We start from the raw sequence: 17,748 nt of genomic DNA on the forward strand, positions 1-17,748 counted from the left end.
ATAGGGAGGGGGCGTAGTGGTTGGAGGAGGTGACAGAGAGAGGGAGGGGGTGTAGTGGTTGGAGGAGGGTACCGAGATGGGTGCAGGTGTGAGTGGGGAAGCATGAATCAGACTGAAATGCAATGTTTGTCAGTGAGCATGTCTCGAGATATTGATCACTAAATCTTTCAAGAAGAAATACAGGTGAGTGTTGGGTTGAGGTCAATGGGTCGTGATCTTCTGCATTAAAGGGTTCTGTCTGCCATCTATTACTTTCAGATCATGTCTTACATTAAAATTCAAGTACTCTTCAATGTTTTGCTGAAAATTCATAAGGCACTCCACTGATACTGCATTAGTTGCTGAGGGATTTCTGACTTCTTAATGAATTTCTCAGCTGTAGACCGAACCATCTGATGTTGTTTAGCCTTTGCTGTGTATTTTTGGCTGGTACATTGATTCAGCTGCCTGTTCTTTGTACCCTCCTAATTATAACTCGAGTTGAAGAGTATCCATTTTACTGAGCTGGGACTGGTTATTGTATCTGCAATAGCTGCAGACTAAGGTACCTGCTATTCCCATAACCTCACTCAGCAAGGAGCTCATCTTGGGCAATGCAATGTTCCCTTCCTCATCCTGTGTTGATTCAGAGAGAGAAAGGTTGAGTGAATTATTAAACATTGAATGCAGCCCCCTTCCCCCCACCCCCTCCCTGTGCATGATCCATTACCAAGGGGCTGATCTCTCAGTCTTGGCAGAATGCTGTCCTGAGCAATCAGTCTCAGTCCCTCTCTGATAGCGGACAGCCTTGGCTATAGATCAGCTACCTGCAGCCAAGAGGCAAAAAAAAAACTCCTGCTGTACGTAAATAAAACTGCAATCTGAAATCTCAAAAAACATTAACCAGTTGAGGACAGCCATAACATCAGTTCTTAGATTTATAGGCTTTGCCCATTTAAAAATGTCTTACATAGACAAAGCATGTGCTGAAGTCTGTTTCTTGGAGCTTGTTTGCTGGAACAGGTCATAGGAACATTGAAAAGCAGCAAACAGGAGGAGCAGTAGGCCATTCGGCCCTTCAAGCCTCCTCTGCCATTCATTATGATCACAGCTGATCATCCAACTGTTCTGAAGAAGGGCCACTGGACCCGAAAAGTCAGTTCTCTCTTTCTCCTCTTGCTACTGCCTGACCTGCTGAGTTTCTCCAGCAATTTCTGTTTTTGTTTCAGTCCCCCTTTCTCATTTTCTCCCCCATACCTTTTGACCTAAGAACAATATCTAACACCTACTGGAAAACATTCAGTGTTTTGGCCTCAGCCACTTCCTTTGCCAGACAACAGAAACATCAAAAATAGGAGCAGCCTTAAGGCCATTCGGCCCTTCGAGTCTGCTGTCCCGTTCAAATAAGATCATGGCTGACCACTGACCACTTACCTCAGTCCAGGGGGAGAAATGCTGGGTCTGTGAAATTCTCTGCCTCAGAAAGCTGTTTTTTTTAAAAAAGATTTTAATAGAACAGAATCAAAATGTGTTCTCACGTGTACTTTCACGTGAAAAATACAGGGAAACACGGGTGAGGTGCTGGAAGACTGGAGGTTGGCAAACGTGGTGCCACTGTTTAAGAATGGCGGTAAAGATGAGGGGCATGGATAGGATAAATAGGCAAAGTATTTTCCCTGGGGTAGGGGAGTCCAGAACTAGAGGGCATAGGTTTAGGGTGAGAGGGGAAAGATATAAAAGAGACTTAAGAGGCAACTTTTTCACACAGAGGATGGTACGAGTATGGAATGAGCTGCCAGAGGAAGTGGTGGAGGCTGGTACAATTGCAACATTTAAGAGGCATTTGGATGGGTATATGAATGGGAAGGGTTTGGAGCGATATGGGCCAAATGCTGGCAGGTGGGACCAGATTGGGTTGGGATATCTGGTCAGCATGGACGGGTTGGACCGAAGGGTCTGTTTCCATGCTGTACATCTCTATGACTCTATGACTCTATGAAACATTTAAAAGCTTGTGAGCCTGAATCCAGAAGCTGGAAGGTTACGGGGCTCCACTCTGCACCAAGTCTGATTCACCGGAGACTGAGCCACATCTTCCACCATCAGTATGTTCGAAGAATTTAAAAGTTGACCATCAATCTGTCTTCTCCTTGGATGCTGCCTGATGTGCTGTGCTTTTCCAACGCCACACTTCTTGACATCAATCCGTATGGCTGCATTACAAACACAGCTTTTTAATCTGAGTGTGTGTGTGTGTGTGTGTGTATGTGGCTGTGTGTGTGTGTCTTTGTGTGTGTCTGTGTGTGTGTGTGTGAGAGTGAGTGTGTCTGTGTGTGTGTGAGAGATTGAGTGTGTCTGTGTGTGTGTGTGAGTGTGTGTGTGTGTGTGAGTGTGTGTGTGTACGTATGTGTTTGTATGTGGCTGTGTGTGTGTGTCTTTGTGTGTGTCTGTGTCTGTCTGTGTGTGTGAGAGAATGAGAGTGTCTGTGTGTGTGTGAGAGTGAGTTATCTGTCTGTGTGTGTGAGAGTGTGTCTGTGTGTGTGTGTGAGAGTGAGTGTGTCTGTGTCTGTGTGTGTGTGTGAGAGTGTGTGTCTGTGTGAGAGTGAGTGTGTCTGTTTCTGTGTGTGTGTGTGTGTGTGAGAGTGAGTGTGTCTGTGTGAGAGTGAGTCAGGGTTGGGGGGGTTGTGGGGGAGCTGGATATTTAGGAGAACAGGCAGTTGTGAAGAGCACAGCCATTGGTTTGCAGACAATGTTCTCATTGGTAAAACCAAAAGAAACATGGGAAGTAATTCTCCACTTTGTGGTCAGGATGTCAAATCGACAGAAAGTATCGTCCCTACCTATATTTTCCTAGCCATGATATTTGTGTTAAATGGTCTGTTTTGTTCGGTGAGTTTGTGTATGTTTGGAGTTTAAAGGGATATAGTTTAAGCTATAATAGTAGTAAATTAGTCTTTTTTTTTGCTGTTTGTTAAAAGTTAGGTCAGTGGCTGGTTTGTGATGCAGAGTAACATTGATAGTACAGGTTCAATTCCATGAGGGGCTCTCCCTCTCAATCCCTCCCCTCATCTGGGGCACATTGACCCTCAGGTTAAACCACCACAAGTCATTTCTCTCTCTAATGAGTGAGCAACTCTATGGTCCTCTGGGACTATGACAACTTTCCTATACTTTAAACATTAAATGGAGTTATTTTCCTGTTCAATAAGGAGCCTGACATGAATTACTTTTGTGCTAAATAGCAGTTCATTAGGTAAATTGATCATTCGGTGGTTTAACTGGATACATACACATTTGTGACGGCTTGTGGTGGGCCTTAATCGACAACACCTTCTTTCCAACTGAATTGTAACACTTTGAACAATCTTCAATAAAAGGATTGGATTCTGAATCTCTCAGCTCTCTCCCGATCTCTCTGTATGGACTGTCAAACATTGATTGTACACTTGATGCCCATTGCCAGTAGTTGGTGCCTTTCCAATGGGTTCAGTCTGTTTTTCTGTTTCCATCAGTTGAGAGGGAGCAGGGGAAAGTGGACCGATTCCTCACAGCCAGTTTGAGAAGCTTTGGAAGGGCAGATGAAAGCTGAGACCACTGGATCAGCTCAGTTCTTGGCCGCTGCTAAAGTCTCACAATGAAATATTGCTAAGTTGCCAATTCACTCAAATAGAAATTCATTCCTGCTCCCTTTTTAAAATGTTGTCTTAACTGAGAGTTGTAGCTAATGAGGATTCCTACAGAGAGGGGTAGCATCTTAGAGACATCCTGATTATTCTGTAATCTCGGCTCCCATACATTGGATTCGATTCAGAGAGATTTTTCCTGCATTTAACAATTCCTGCATTAACAGCCTCAGGTAAAGCTGTAAGGTTTACTACCTCGTTAACAGCAAAAATTAGAAAGAATCTCTTGTGAAAAAAAAACTTGTGTTCTGATTATAGCCTTTCCTCCAATCAAAGTGGTAACTTGAATTCAGTGGAACATGTCACTGTCAGTTTGTGTAAAGTTGTTTTTTTCCAATTTCATGCTCTCTGTGCTGGGACGCATGTGACTGAAGCAGATATTAAGAGCTTGCAAACATACTGCCTCCAGTCTCCCATCAGTGAAACCCCACTGGGAATAAAAAGTTGTCATCCAGGGCAAAGCAGCCGTTTGATTGGTGAGACATCTACAAACAATGACTCCCTCCACCATCAACGGTCAGCCGCAGCAGTATGTACTAGCTACAGGATGCACTGCAGAAATTCCTCAGACAGCACCTTCCAAACCCACGGCCACTTCCATCTAGAAGGACAAGGGCAGCAGATACATGGGAACAACCCCTTGCAAGTTCCCTCCAAACCATGCACCATCCTGACTTGGAAATATATCACTGTTCCTTCAGTGTCATTGGGTCAAAATCCTGGAATTCCCTCCCTAAGGGCACTGTGGGTTAACCCATAGCACATACACATAAGTTGTTTCAAACTGTTGCCTTAATGCAACTATCCTGACTGCCCAGGACTGCCCAGTTTAAATAAGGAATTTAGAACGTAGGAGCAGAAGTAGACAATTTGGACCTTCAAAGCTGCTTTGCCATTCAATAGTATCATAGCTGGTTAGTGTGTCAAACACACTTTCCTGTATTCACTCCATTATCCTGGCTCTTTTCTCAATCAAAACTCTATCTAAGTCAGCCTTGAATAAAATTAAAGATCCTGCCTCCACTTTCATAATCTTCAAGGAAAATAAAGGTCTCCTCATTTCTTTGATCTTAAACTGTATCCTCAAGTTCTCGTCTCTCCTACAAGAGGAAACGTTTTCCAGGTAACCTCCCTGTCCAGTCACCTCAGGATTGTATCTGTTTCTGATGATATAGGCCCAATCTGCTCAGCATTTCTTCAGAACATAAATCCTCCACCCAAGCAGTGAGTTAAATGAACTGCTTCTAAAGCATTTCTTCAGAAGTCACAAGATATTAGGTTATAGTCCAAAAGGTTTCATTGAAATCACAAGCTTTCGGAACACTGCCCCTTCATCAGGTGAAGTGAAGAGATGCACCCAGACACTGAGAGATCACAAGGTTGTACAAACGGTGGGAGTAGAGTGTTGACGGCTGAATAACAAGTCTCCGCAGGTGATTAAAAGAGTCAGACAGTGTGAGTAAAGTGTTAACAGCTGAATAGCAAGTGAAGGGATGACCTATGATCTGACTAATTGAGGCAGAGAGATAATTACAAAATATTAAAAATCAGGTGGTGCTGGAGACAAACCAAACGGCTGAAATAACATGAATGTATAAGAGTCACATACCTAGGGTAACAAGTAATCCAAAACTGTACAAACTAATTAAGGTAGACCTGTCTTTTTCACACCAGGCCTAAACTGCACAGTGTGCTCCAGATGTGGTCCCACCAATGCCCTGGAGAGTTGCAGTAAGCTAACCCTCCTTTCATATTCCATCTCCCTTGTCAGAAATGACAACATTCCTCTCACCTTCCTAATCACTTTAATAACTTAGATGATTCATTTACCATGAGCCCTCCAGACTGCTGAGTTTGGCATCTCTATTCATTTAAATAGTTTCCTGGATTGACTGCCACGAACAGTGTGATTGGAAAGGGAGTGAGTATGGGGCAGTGTACTGTACCGTGATGGAAGTATTTAACATAGAAGGTGTGGACTTGAGGGCAGCTGAGGTGAATTTGAATATTGATGGTTCAGAGATCTGTGTGAAAATGACAAAGCTCCAATGGTAATCAGCGTTATACAATCCTCACAGACCCCCCTCTGGTTCTACACATCCCTCTCATTGATCTCTGGATTACAATGTTTGTTCATCCAGAACAGCTTCATCGAGCTACCCCTCTATTTCAAATGTAATACGTTCAATTTCATTGTTCATTTATCTGCTCAAAGAAATGATCCTTGCATCTTAAGAGCTCTCCCTGCCAATGGGCAGTTCTCTGTCAGCAGGCACTGCTCCCAGGGTCAGATCTACCAATGGCCTTAGTTTATGGGTGACGATGAAGGGCTTATGCCTGAATCGTCGATTCCCCTGCTCCTCGGATGCTGCCTGACCTGCTGCGCTTTTCCAGCACCACACTCTCAATTCTGATCTCCAGCACCTGCAATCCTCACTTTCTCCTCCTTGGTTTGATGGGTCCTCCCTGCAAAAGTGTTGCTGGAGAAGGGCTCATGCCCGAAACGTCGATTCTCCTGCTCCTCGGATGCTGCCTGACCTGCTGCGCTTTTCCAGCAACACATTTTAAGCTCTGATCTCCAGCATCTGCAGTCCTCACTTTCTTCTCACTGCAAGAGCCAGCATGTGTCTCTCGATGGTCCAGCAAGTCCCCAGAACCTTCACCAGGTTTCCACCAATCTATGAAGACCAGAATCAGACTCAGAAAAGGAGAATGAGCTGCTGTTCAAACTCTGTGGAGCATTGTCACGCTGACGGTCACGCTGAGGGTCACGCTGAAGGTCACGCTGAGGGTCACGCTGAAGGTCACGCTGAGTCCTGCTCTGACTCTGTTCCTCCTGAGCTCCGTTCCAATGTTCATTGTCACAGGTTTCCTGTTTCCCTCCTTGCATTCTGCAGTAATGGACACATCCAATGGACTGATGTGAGAATGATGTGGAGGTGCCAGTGTTGGACTGGGGTGGACAAAGTTAGAAGTCACATGACACCAGGTTATAGCCCCAACAAGTTTATTTGAAATCACAAGCTTTCGGAGTGCAGCTCCTTCATCAGGTGAAGTCTCTAAGTGCCACTTGTTGTGCATTTCACCTGAGAAGACGATGAGAAATGGAGAATTGGGCCATCCAACTCCCTGCAGCCTGCTCTAACATTCACCACAATCACAACTGACCTGGTACCGCGATAACTCCACTCTCCCACCCACCCCAATGACACCCCCAATCCCGAATGACAGAGGATTCCACAGACTCACCATCCTATGACAAAACAAAATCCTTCCCATCTCTGTCTTAAACTGGGAGTCCCCTTATTCCAGATACCCCCAGGAGAGGGAACATCCTCTCAGTATTTACCCTGTCAGGTCCCCTCAGGGTAAGTTTCAGTAAATGGGGAGGCATTAGCTCTGTGTGAACACCCACTGGCTTTGTAATCCAGAAACTTGAGCTAATGTTCTGAGGACACTGGTCCAAGTTTATGGCAGATGGTGAAATTAAATTCAATACAAACCTGGAAGCAAAAGCTTTGTGATGGGGGTGACCATGTCACTGCTGCTAATTGTCATGGAAACCCATCGGGTTTACTAACCCTGCTGCCCTTACCCTGACTGGTCTATACGTGACTCCAGACTCTGTAGCTGTGAAATGGTTGAGCAATTCCCTCCAATTAGAGACGGGTAATAAAGGCTGCAGTGACACCCACATCCTTGTGACTGAATTAAGACAACAGAGTTATTATTCATAATCTGCAGATTGACAACAGCTCCCCAGAGTGAAGGAAGCCTGTGAAAGTGCTCCCTGACTGGCCTCGGCTGATCAATGGACCGCTCAGATAGACGAGGCTGGGGTCCCGAGGGCCTGGGATGTAACCCAGCAGGAGACCAGGGAGAGAGACCACACCAAATCATTTCCAATAATCAGGCCACTAAACGGATGGGTCCCTGTTCAAAACAGACTGTTCCACAAGCTTGGTTCAAGTGAGTTAAGTTATACATTTACTCACTTTTTTATAAAAATAATAATCAAATAGATCAGCAGCTGGGTAATTACAGCTGTGTACAGCCTGGTCTCCTTACTTAAGGAGTGGTATAGAATATACTCAAACAAAACAAAGAACTGCAAATCAGAAACAAGAACAAAAATTGCTGGAGAAACTCAGCAGGTCTGGCAGCATCTGTGGAGAGAGGAACAGAGTGAATGTTTCGGGTCCAATGATCCTTCCTCAGAACATTTCAGATCACTGGACCTGAAATATTCACTCTGTTCCTCTCTCCACACTTGCTGCCAGACCTGCTGAGTTTCTCCAGCAATCTCCAGCACTTTGGTTTCATTTAGCTGATTCTGGGGCTGATGTGTTTGTCTGATGAGACAGGCTGGACCTGTATGCATTGGGGTACAGAAGAATGAGAGGTGAACGGTTGGTTTAATGTATTTATGACAGATGGCTTTTGGTGACCATGGAGACATGGGCATTGTGCAGCTTGTCCACACAGTGGCACTCAGTTCAGTGGGTATATTGACAAACCAAGGCAGATTGGAGCTGTGCTTTATAGATAGGAAGCTCGATGTCCCAGAGGACAGGCTGGTAAAGAGGAGGGATTTCCTCTTCCCCAGGGCTGCCAGAGGAGACACACCGTCAGACCCTGTTAGCCTGGTTTGAGGCTGCTCCCCGGGCCAGTGAGAGTCTGCGTTGAATGGCAATGACCAGTGGAGCAGTTACCATGACAACAGGATGAAAACAGCACTGACCCCCTGAGGTTTTCTCTATCAGGACCAGCTTGATTCTCCTGGGTGAACCTTGACAGAGTTGGGTGGGATCTGAAGGATCCCAGGGCAGCTGGAAAGGTCCCCGCTGTGCTTTGGTCAATTTAGTTCCTTTGAATCAACATCCTTATAAAACATTCTCTGACCTTTCTCATGGGAATATTTGTGGAATCATGCTGTGTGCCATACTTCCTGCATTACAACAGTCACTACACTCGGAAGGTATTTTGTTGGAGGTTCCTGAGGAAGTGATAGGTGTCATATCATTGCAGATTTTTCCATTCTATCTTCAGAGGAAGTCTGGCTCTGGAGAAAGATTGGAAAATTGATTTCTGTCACACCATGTAGTCAGTGAGGGAAGCTGTTTACGATCTGCCTGAAGGTGTTGGATCTTCAGGCCCACAGTGCCCCGATCCCAGAAGTCCTCAGCTATGCTGTTCCAGTAAAAGAGGGAAGGGGAACATGAAGGGTATGCTGCCAGTCTTTGGTAGCGGTGGGCACTGATGGTTACCCTCCAATATCGACTCCCACTGCTCAACGTGGTAAATCGATGATGGACAAAGCTAACACCCTGGTCATAGTAACAGCAATCTGGCTTTGTTTTCTAATACCCAGATAACCTAGTCAGAACCATCTCTTCACTCTCTGAATAAACACCACCTTCAACTAACCAGAGCTTTGCTCACAATTAAAGGGAATGCAGACTGATCGGACCAGGACTCATCCTCATTAACGAACACACAGGCACCTGACCCACGTTCCTCCCGATGCATTGCTTTATGCCTTCACTCTCTCAAGTTAGAAGGGAACTGACTGGGGATGGCTTCTGAGGCAATAGAAAGAAATTGTGTCGGATGACTAATTGTAAAGCAAACTTCCAGAAATAGCAATATCACAGCTCACTCTGTGAAGTTTCACAAACAGTTTCATCCAATTTCCAATAATCCATTGGCCAAAATGCTCCAAGTCCAACAGAACACTCTCCACTGCCTGCTACTCCAATTCTTTCTCACTGTAACCTGACTCCCCACATTGATACACTTTGCCAGTGGAAAGTTCAGAAATGCAAGAACATTTATGTGACTCAGTTTTATTCATTTGTTGAATAGACATTAATGGGAGAGACTTTTTCAGGACAGACTGGGTTAAATGTAATAACAGGTGTGGAATCAAGTGTGGAATGGAGATGGGGCAGCTTTGGAAGAGTGAAAGAATTCCAGAGTTCCCGATGGTTTCTGTGTCATTGATTGGGTAATCTGAACCCCTGAGCAGTTGAAGTGGGCCAATGAGAAGCAGTCGTTTAACGGCCCAATGGGGGGGCTTCCTGGGCGCACTGACTGATCATCACAAGCATTCGGTAACTATTAATACCAGGCTGAAGGGTTGATACGTTATAGTAAAGGTTCTTGTGATAGTGGTAGTGTTCCTAATCCTGAGCTAGGAGGCTTGGGTTAAAGTCCCACCAATCCGGAGGTGTGTCATAACATTTCTGAACAGTGGATTAGAAAACATTGATTATCTGGATAAATTCCTTGTGGAATTTGATTTTTAATCCTGACGCCAATGGTCTTGACATCCAGCTGTATTGAGCATCTCACTGAGACGTCCAGTGAACTGACTGCCTCTGATAAAGGACAGTCTGTGACAGCACATGGTGTAAGGGTCAAGCAGAAAACCTGAGGCCACAGGCATTCAGCAACCCTGCCCCTCCCTCCTGACAGAGGTGGACACTGCCACTCGAGATGGGAGATCCTCTCCAAAAGCTTCCAAATACTGTCCAATATAAATCACGTCCATGGGCTGCAGTGGTCATGTGGGCCAGGAGATCCAGCTTCAAGACCCATCTGCTCCAGAGGTGTGTCATCACATGACCAACAGGGTGATGAAAGAAAACATCAAACCATGGCCTGCTTGCCAGGAAGGGAGGAGTGGAGGGGAACCCCCTAAAAAACTGGTCTCCCCTACCGGAACAGCTCAGGGCGGAGGGAGGGATGTTACGTGAATGTGCCCAGACTGTGGCTCTGAGTCTCAGTGAGGGGCTGCTGCCTCCCCCCTCCCCACCATCGAGATGACCCTGGTGGTATCACCCGTCTGCCTCTGATGCCACTAACATGCTGTCAGGCATAGACCCCTTTCAGAAGAAGTCCTTCTTGAAAGAAGGGTCATGTCAGGGCACTAAGGCTCGATCTGAGAAACTTCTTCTCCTTCTGCTTTCGAACCACCCGCACCACATTCCACCCATTGGGAACAAATGTTTAGTTTCAATAATGCTCCAAAGGATTGCATCTTAATCTATGCTGTTCCATTAGCAATCCATCCTACTGCACCCCACTCTGCCTGACTCGCTTCATTATTGGTCACCATGGAGTAGGTTTATAGACACCATCCACTTTCTTGAGTTTTTTATCCACTCGTGGGATGGGGGCATCGCAGATTGTGCCCAATTTATTGCCTGTCCCTAGTTGCCCTTGAGAAGGTGGGGGTGAGCTGCCTTCCTGAACCACTGCAGTCCATGTGCTGTAGGTAGACCCACGATGCCCTTAGAGAGGGAATTCCAGGATTCTGACCCAGTGACAGTGAATGGCGTTCCCATGTATATGCTGTTCTTGTCCTTCCAGATGGAAGTGGCTGTGAGGTTGGAAGGTACTGTCTGAGGATCTTTGGTGAGTTTCTGCAGACCATCTTGTAGATAGTATACACTCTGCTACTGAGCGTCGGTGGTGGAGGGAGTGGATTTTTGTGGATGTGGTGCCAATCAAGTGGGGGCTGCTTTGTCCTGGATGGTGTCAAATTCCTTGAGTGTCATTGGAGCTGCTCCCATCCAGACAAGTGGGGAGTATTCCATCACACTCCTGACTTGTACCTTGTAGATGGTGGGACAGCCTTTGGGGAGTCAGGAGGTGAGTTACTCACCGCAGTATTCCAAGCCTCTGACCTGCTCTTGTAGCCACTGTGATTTTGTAAAGAATCCAGTGAGTTTCTGGCCGGATCAGGATGTTGATAATGGGAGATTCAGTGATGGTAACAACATTGAATGCCAAGGGTGGTGGTTACATTGTCTACTATTGGAGATGGTCATTGCCTGGCATTTGTGTAGCACAAATGTTACTTAACACTTGTCATCTCAGGCCTGGATATTGTTCAGATCTTATTGCATTTGAACACGGACTGCTTCATTACCTGGTGGTGAATGGTGCCGAACATTGTGCAATCATTGTCGAACATCCCCACTTCTGACCTTATGATGAAGGGAAAGTCATTGATGAAGCAGCTGAAGATGCTTGGGCCTAGGACACTGTCCTGAGGAACTCCTGCAGAGATGTCCCAGAGCTGAGGTGACTGCCTTCTAACAATCACAGCCAGCTTCCTATGTGCTAGGTATGATTCCAACCAGGAGAAAGTGAGGTCTGCAGATGCTGGAGATCAGAGCTGGAAATGTGTTGCTGGAAAAGCGCAGCAGGTCAGGCAGCATCCAGGGAATAGGAGAATCGACGTTTCGGGCATAAGCCCTTCTTCAGGAATGAGGAAAGTTTGTCCAGCAGGCTAAGATAAAAGGTAGGGAGGAGGGACTTGGGAGAGGGGCGTCAGGAATGTGATAGGTGGAAAGAGGTCAAGGTGAGGGTGATAGGTCAGACTGGGGTGGGGGCGGAGAGGTCGGGAAGAAGATTGCAGGTTAGGAAGGCGGTGCTGAATTTGATGGATTTGACTGAGACAGGGTGGGGGGAGGGGAAATGAGGAAACTGGTGAAATCCGAGTTCATCCCTTGTGGTTGGAGGGTTCCTAGGCGGAAGATGAGGCGTTCTTCCTCCAACCGTCGTTTTGTTGTGGTCTGACAATGGAGGAGTCCAAAGACCTGCATATCATTGGTGGAGTGGGAGGGGGAATTGAAATGTTGAGCTACAGGGTGGTTGGGTTGGTTGGTCCGGGTGTCCCAGAGGTGTTCTCTGAAACGCTCTGCAAGTAGCCGGCCTGTCTCCCCAATATAGAGGAGGCCACATCGGGTGCAGAGGATGCAATAGATGATATGTGTGGAGGTACAGGTGAATCTGTGGCGGATATGGAAGTTTCCTTTGGGGCCTTGGAGGGAGGTGAGGGGGGAGGTGTGGGCGCAAGTCTTGCACCTCCTGCGGTTGCAGGGGAAGGTGCCGGGAGTGGAGGTTGGGTTGGTGGGGGGTGTGGATCTGACGAGGGAGTCACGGAGGGAGTGGTCTTTACGGAATGCTGATAGGGGAGGGGAGGGAAATATATCCTTGGTGGTGGGGTCCGTTTGGAGGTAGCGGAAATGACGGCGGATGATGCGCTGTACATGGAGATTGGTGGGGTGGTACGTGAGGACCAGTGGGGTTCAGTCCTGGTGGCGGTTGGAGGGGCAGGGTTCAAGGGCGGAGGAGCGGGAAGTGGAAGAGATGCGGTGGAGGGCATCGTCGACCACGTCGGGGGGGAAATTGCGGTCCTTGAAGAAGGAGGCCATCTGGGTTGTGCGTTTTTGGAACTGGTCCTCCTGGGAGCAGATGCGGCGGAGTCGAAGGAATTGGGAGAATAGGATGGCGTTTTTACAGGGGGCAGGATGGGAGGAGGTGTAGTCCAGGTAGCTGTGGGAGTCGGTCAGTTTGTAGTAGATGTCCGTGTTGATTCGGTCGCCTGAGATAGAAATAGAAAGGTCGAGGAAGGGGACGGAGGAATCTGAGACTGTCCAGGTGAATTTGAGGTCGGAGTGGAAGGTGTTGGTGAAGTGGATGAACTGTTCAACCTCCTCGTGGTTGCACGAGGCGGCGCCGATGGGGGATGGAGGTGTACAGGGACTGGATGTCCATGGTGAAAATAAGGCGTTGGGGACCGGGGAAGCGAAGATGATGGAGCAGGTGTAGGACATGGGTGGTGTCCCGAACGTAGGTGGGGAGTTCTTGGACTAAGGGGGACAGGACGGTGTCAAGGTATGCAGAGATGAGTTCGGTGGGGCAGGAGCAGACGGAGACAATGGGTCGGCCCGGGCAGTCAGGTTTGTGGATTTTGGGCAGGAGGTAGAAGCGGGAGGTGCGGGGTTGTGGGACTATGAGGTTGGAGGCGGTGGATGGGAGATCCCCCGAGGTGATGAGGTTATGCACGGTCTGGGAGATGATGGTTTGGTGGTGGGGGGTGGGGTCATGGTCAAGGGGCTCCGTCCCCTTCCTCGACCTTTCTATTTCTATCTCAGGCGACCGAATCAACACGGACATCTACTACAAACTGACCGACTCCCACAGCTACCTGGACTACACCTCCTCCCATCCTGCCCCCTGTAAAAACGCCATCCCATTCTCCCAATTCCTTCGTCTCCGCCGCATCTGCTCCCAGGAGGACCAGTTCCAAAAACGTACAACCCAGATGGCCTCCTTCTTCAAGGACCGCAATTTCCCCCCCGACGTGGTCGACGATGCCCTCCACCGCATCTCCTCCACTTCCCGCTCCTCCGCTCTCAAACCCCGCCCCTCCAACCGCCACCAGGACTGAACCCCACTGGTCCTCACCTACCACCCCACCAATCTCCATGTACAGCGCATCATCCGCCGTCATTTCCGCTACCTCCAAACGGACCCCACCACCAAGGATATATTTCCCTCCCCTCCCCTATCAGCATTCCGTAAAGACCACTCCCTCCGTGACTCCCTCGTCAGATCCACACCCCCCACCAACCCAACCTCCACTCCCGGCACCTTCCCCTGCAACCGCAGGAGGTGCAAGACTTGCGGCCACACCTTCCCCCTCACCTCCCTCCAAGGCCCCAAAGGAAACTTCCATATCCGCCACAGATTCACCTGTACCTCCACACATATCATCTATTGCATCCTCTGCACCCGATGTGGCCTCCTCTATATTGGGGAGACAGGCCGGCTACTTGCGGAGCGTTTCAGAGAACACCTCTGGGACACCCGGACCAACCAACCCAACCACCCTGTAGCTCAACATTTCAATTCCCCCTCCCACTCCACCAATGATATGCAGGTCTTTGTACTCCTCCATTGTCAGACCACAACAAAACGACGGTTGGAGGAAGAACGCCTCATCTTCCGCCTAGGAACCCTCCAACCACAAGGGATGAACTCGGATTTCACCAGTTTCCTCATTTCCCCTCCCCCCACCCTGTCTCAGTCAAATCCATCAAATTCAGCACCGCCTTCCTAACCTGCAATCTTCTTCCCGACCTCTCCGCCCCCACCCCAGTCTGACCTATCACCCTCACCTTGACCTCTTTCCACCTATCACATTCCTGACGCCCCTCTCCCAAGTCCCTCCTCCCTACCTTTTATCTTAGCCTGCTGGACAAACTTTCCTCATTCCTGAAGAAGGGCTTATGCCCGAAACGTCGATTCTCCTATTCCCTGGATGCTGCCTGACCTGCTGCGCTTTTCCAGCAACACATTTCCAGCTATGATTCCAACCAGCAGAGTTTTCCCCCTGATGCCCATTGATTCCACTTTTGCCAGGGCTCCTTGATGCCCCACTCAGACGAATGCAGCCTTGATGTCAAGAGCTGTCCCTCTCCCCTCCCCTCTGGAATTTAGCTCTTTTGTCCATGTTTGACCCAAGGTTGTAATGGGATCAGGAGCTGAGTGACCCTGGCAGAACCCAAACTGGGCGTCACTGAGCAGGTTTTTGCTGAGCAGGTGCTGCTTGACAGCACTGTTGATGACCCCTTGCATCACTTTACTGATGATCTGGAGTAGACTGATGGGACGGTAATTGGCTACTTTGGATTTGTGCTGCTTTTTGTGCATGGAATGTACCTGGGCAGTTTCCACATTGTCGATAGATACCAGTGTTGTAACTGCACTGGAACAGTGTTATAAATCACACAACACCAGGTCATAGTCCAACAAGTTTAATTGGAAGCACTAGCTTTCGGAGCGACGCTCCTTCATCAGGTGGTTGTAGATTTGTAACTTGGTACACCCCAGTCCAACACCGGCATCTCCAAATCATGAGTACTGGAACAGCTTGGCTAGGGGAGCGGCAAGTTCTGGGGCACAAGTCTTCAGTACTGTTGCTGGATTGTTGTCAGGGCCTGTAGTCTTTGCAGTATCCAGTATCTCCGGCCATTTCTTGATAACAGGTGGAGTGTATTGAATTGGTTGAAGACTGGTGTTTGTGATGCTGGGGACCACTTGAGGAGGCTGAGATGCTGGGGACCACTTGAGGAGGCTGTGATGCTGGGGACCACTTGAGGAGGCTGTGATGCTGGGGACCACTTGAGGAGGCTGTGATGCAGGGGACCACTTGAGGAGGCTGTGATGCTGGGGACCACTTGAGGAGGCTGAGATGCTGGGGACCACTTGAGGAGGCTGTGATGCTGGGGACCACTTGAGGAGGCTGAGATGCTGGGGACCACTTGAGGAGGTTGTGATGCTGGGGACCGCTTGAGGAGGCTGAGATGCTGGGGACCACTTGAGGAGGCTGAGATGCTGGGGACCACTTGAGGAGGCTGAGATGCTGGGGACCACTTGAGGAGGCTGAGATGCTGGGGACCACTTGAGGAGGCTGAGATGCAGGGGACCACTTGAGGAGGCTGTGATGCAGGGGACCACTTGAGGAGGCTGAGATGCTGGGGACCACTTGAGGAGGCTGAGATGCTGGGGACCACTTGAGGAGGTTGTGATGCTGGGGACCACTTGAGGAGGCTGTGATGCTGGGGACCACTTGAGGAGGCTGAGATGCAGGGGACCACTTGAGGAGGCTGAGATGCTGGGGACCACTTGAGGAGGCTGTGATGCTGGGGACCACTTGAGGAGGCTGAGATGCAGGGGACCACTTGAGGAGGCTGAGATGGATCATCCACTCAGAATTTCTGTCCAAAGATTGCAGCGAATGGTCCAGCCTTACCTTTTGCACTGATGTGCTGGGCTCCCCCATCATTGAGGATGGGGATATTTGTGGAGCCTCCTCCTCCAGTAAGTTGTTTAATTGTCCATCTCCATTCATGATTGGATGTAGCAGGTTAGAGATCTACAGTGTTGCCTAAGCAATTGTCTATATGCAGACACTTAGATAGTTTATTACTTATTAAACATATTTACCCAGGTGCAGTTACTGTAAGAGACAAAGGACTGCTGTTCTAATTTAGTTTTATTAAAATGTTTGCAAGTTAAAGAAAATAACACTTTCACAAATTAGTGTGACTTGTCCCAAAAGAGGCTGAGCACCTGAGAAGCACATATCTGGTGAACCTTGATTGGGCTGTTTGATCCAATTCACTGAGCTCCATGTTATCTTTGTACGAAGGTGGCTGTCACACGGAGTCTTCGCCGAGGAGATGGTCATCAAGTGTCCCTTCATATTCCACCCCCACTCTTTCCAAGCCCTTCTGGAATGTTGTCTGACTTCAGCTAATGGGGTCACAAAGGTAGGGGTGTAAGCACCCAATTGGGTTAGGCCAGGTCATCCTCGATGTACCCATCTCTAAGATGTGTGATGCCAAGGGATCCAGCTGAGACTGGGGAATACACAAACAGAATGAATTGGTCAGGCTGAGTACCTCTTAATACATTTCGAATCCTAATGACCTTCCCATTCTTCAATACACATCAGAGGTCTGGGATCATCCCTGCTGGCCTTTGGCCGGTAGTAACTTTGGACTGTTTGTATTCAATCAGACCTTGCTTGCAGAAACTGTTCAGCCAGTTTTATGTTGGGCCTAGTTGCTTAGGGTCATTGGGCACTTGGTCATAGCAAGGCCTGATTGGTCTGAGGAGGTACAGGAAGACCATTCAATTCCCGAATAAGAAGATACTTTATTGCAGGATAGTATCTAGGTTCAGGTTGCGTTGATGCAATGGACATTTCATGGACTCTGTTTGTCTTTAATAAAATAAAAACTAATCATGAGATCTTCACATTAAGTTTCCCAGCCAATGCAAATATCAATTTACAGAGCAGCCAATAGGAATCTGGATGTTGAGATTGTTTTGCCAAAATCACCATTCAGACGGTGACATGTTTCACTACATATGATTGCATGACAGAGAGTCAGGGTAATAGGTCTTAATTCTTCAAGATTCTAAACTGTCCTCCCATCAAGCCTACATGATGCCATTGTAACTGTCTCCACACTATAAATTACTGCAGTATCCAGTATCTCCCTCCCTCAATCATTTCTCTTTCACAAGATGATTGTGTGTATCGAAAGAGAAGCTGTTCTTTGTTGTTCAGTTGAGTCTGTCCTTGCTCTGGAAACTTGTTTGGCCGATCTTGTAAATCTGAGGCATTGAGTGAGCAGGCCATAATTCAGAGTGAGCCAACTCCCCGTTTCTCAAGCAGGTACTTTGACCAACCTACTGGGATCACATGTAATGAAAC

The 17,748-nt window shown here is 48.0% G+C and overlaps 1 long non-coding RNA gene across 2 annotated transcripts in view; it reads right to left on the reverse strand.

Annotated features, from left to right (window-relative positions):
* The window catches only part of LOC122539541 (uncharacterized), a 116,874-nt gene that overhangs the window by 34,937 nt on the left and 64,189 nt on the right, over nucleotides 1-17,748 (reverse strand). The window contains exon 4 of one of the 2 annotated variants that reach the window (XR_006309116.2): nucleotides 16,384-16,885. The exons of the other annotated variant lie outside the window; for it this stretch is intronic. This is a non-coding gene — a long non-coding RNA (uncharacterized LOC122539541). Of the gene's footprint in view, nucleotides 1-16,383; nucleotides 16,886-17,748 lie in introns of those variants that run through there. 2 annotated transcript variants of the gene reach the window in all.

The sequence above is a fragment of the Chiloscyllium plagiosum genome, unplaced genomic scaffold (genome assembly GCF_037043375.1).
Source record: "Chiloscyllium plagiosum isolate Xiang-an unplaced genomic scaffold, Cpla_swu_hap1 HiC_scaffold_36, whole genome shotgun sequence".
Taxonomy (NCBI): domain Eukaryota; kingdom Metazoa; phylum Chordata; class Chondrichthyes; order Orectolobiformes; family Hemiscylliidae; genus Chiloscyllium; species Chiloscyllium plagiosum.